The following is a 2,769-nucleotide window of genomic DNA, read 5'->3' as shown; positions in this document are numbered from 1 at the left end:
CCTGCCGGAGGAAGCGCTGAGGTTACAGCGGCAGCGCCGCCGCCTCGCTGCCTCCTCCCCCTGCCGGTGCCTCTTCCTGCCCCGTCAGGCGAGATTTACCGCCTGAGCAGGAGAAGAGAAATGAAAGCGACGGTGCCACGGCCCACTGGACCTGCTGGGGGGAGAGGCAGCACTACCCAGCTCCCTTCTGCTCCGTGTGCCTTCCCTAGGTGAGCAGGACACCCCTTGGGCACCAAGCAGGAGCATCTCCACGTAGCTCCAGCTTCCAGGGTTGAGGCTGACCTCTCCCTATCTCCTGAGGTGCTTCATGGAGACATTTCTGCCTGAAGAGGGTGAGTGGGGTAAGGGCAAGTCTATCCTTCCAGCACTGGGCAGTCAGCCCAGCTCCATCACCTTGAACTGGGAATCTGCAGGGGGATCTAATGGAGATGGGTGTTACTGCCCACTGCAGGCTGCTCTCTGGAGAATGGATGCCACTGCCCATGGCAGGATGCTGAAGGAAAGACTTTTCCAGAACAGAAATGTCCCAATTAGGCATTCTGCCAAACAAAACTGCTGACCCAAAGCAATGGTGAGAGGTGGAAGCCAGGTGACCTCTTTGGAGCAACAGGACTGAGCACATCAACCACTCCACCTATCCAGGAGGGTTTTGGACCAGGAAGCACTCTTGTGTCCTGTGACATGATAGAGAGCTTCCTTGGACTCAGGACTTCCCACTGTTGGCTCAGCTTGGCCTCACTTAGAGACTCAGGTAGAGCTGCTCTCAGTTGGCAGTCTGGATCCCTCTGACCAGCACACAAGGATGGAGGGTGACAGCTGCCTTCTTCCCTAAATTGCCCCTTTCTGACAAACTTCCAAGCTCCAGGCTGCAATCTGCCAACCAGGAGCTCACCGAGCTTTCCCAGAGGTTGAATAACTTGGGGGAAGGTGGGCTCTGGAAGGGATGGGTGACTTTGCCCTCCTGCCACACACACTCAGGGCCACAGTGCTTCTGCAACCACCTCCCGTGTGAAGGTGAAGGCAGGAAGCATCCCCCTGCAGGGATGGTGTCTTCACAGAGCCCAGCCACAGCACAAAACTCAAGGAGGTGACTGGGGAGAACATGGCTCAGGCACCTCCTCGAGCCTCCTGAGCTACATCAGCAGATGGATGAACACCAGGAGGATGAAGGGTACAGAGTGTTCACCACCCAATGGAGTCAGCAGCCACCAGTAGCAGTCCTGGCTGAACCCATGTTTTTTCCAGGATGAGAGGAGGCCAGGCTATTGGTATGTGAACTCAAAAGGACACTAGCTCCCAGCTTTGTCATGCAGGTTATCAGGACACAGAGAGAGCAGCTGTTCCCTTTCACAAATCAGAATGGCTTCTGTGGAAGACTAGAAGCACAGAGGAGCTCCAGGCAAGTTGCATCCAAAGCTCATTCCACAAAATACTGGTTCCCACATGCTGGAACATTCTGAGCACCAGTGCAGCAGGACATGTACTCCAGGAGTGGGCAAGATACCCATCTGCACAAGTGTTCCCTGCCTCTGTGCAAGCCCAGGCACATCAGGATGTCTGGAGCAGCCCACCTCCCCTGTGTCCAGCAGAGAACAGCAGCCCAAGCACCAGGGATGGCAGCCAGGCGAAGCCACTGGCAGAGGCAGTGATGCTTCTTGGATCCAGCCCAGCCATGGCTTTCCACTAAGAGCCCAGGGCCCAGCTTTTCCAGCACTGATAACAATTCCTGGGTTGAGCAGAATTGTTCTGTCCATATTCAGGCTTTGGATGCTGCCCTGGATGTGTCCTTCGCTGCAGGTTGGGATATTACTCTGCATCTCTCCAGAACAGCTCCTCTGAGGACAAACCAGAAGCCTGAAAAAGGCACAAGCAGAAATCCCTGCCCAAGGCAGGAGCCTTAGCTCAAATCAAATAAAACCCAGTCTGCATAACAGGACCATTGACTGAGCAAGCACAGAGAAACCAGGTCAACTGAGCAGAGAGCAAGGTAACACGCCAGGCTGGAGAAAAAAGGAGGATGGCCACAAGGTGACAGCTTCTATCCTCACTAAACCTCTGCTGGGGTCTGTGAAGAAAGTTCTAGAATCAGATCACAATTAAAAAGTTGCTCATAAATTGCTTCTCAGATTTGGATTAAGGGCTAGGGTTAGGCTCAGGGTTAGGGTTGAGAGAGCCAAAGAGTCCAGAGCTCCAGGAACACTGGTGCTGGAAAAGGCTGCCAAGGTGATCGCAGTAAGGTCCCAGCATTGCTGCCTCTACACCTTCCTGATCTGAATCCCCCCATAGGAACAGGCACCTCAGCCCCAGAGACAAGCTGACATGTGCCTTAGGCTAAGGCTGCAGAGAGCCTACAGCTCCAGGGACAGTGGCACTGGAAGGGGAAATTACAGGGGCATCAGGGCAGAGCCACCTCCCCCAGCTCTTCTGAATTCCAGGAGAGCTGCAGCACCTGGTTTGGGGTCACCCAGGCCTGGGTACAACAGCACAAAGAACACACACAGACCAAGAGAGGTCTCTGCTGGAGCATGTGGCATCTCCTTGGGCCACCACCTCTAACAAAGCCACAGCACCATCCTTCACACCCCACTCACCAGCATCAAGTTGTGCCACAGGGTTTAAGAGATGATGGTGGCTCTCCTTACAGATCCCAAGGACACCTTTGATTTTTCCACTCATCACAAAGCGTAAAAAAAAAAAAGTAAAACCACCTCAGCACTGCCTCAGACTGAAACATCTTTGGCTTCTGAGTACACAAGCTCCTTGCCCAGC

Source organism: Oenanthe melanoleuca, chromosome 11, assembly GCF_029582105.1.
Source record: "Oenanthe melanoleuca isolate GR-GAL-2019-014 chromosome 11, OMel1.0, whole genome shotgun sequence".
Lineage (NCBI taxonomy): Eukaryota > Metazoa > Chordata > Aves > Passeriformes > Muscicapidae > Oenanthe > Oenanthe melanoleuca.
Note: the sequence above shows the minus strand (reverse complement) of the source record.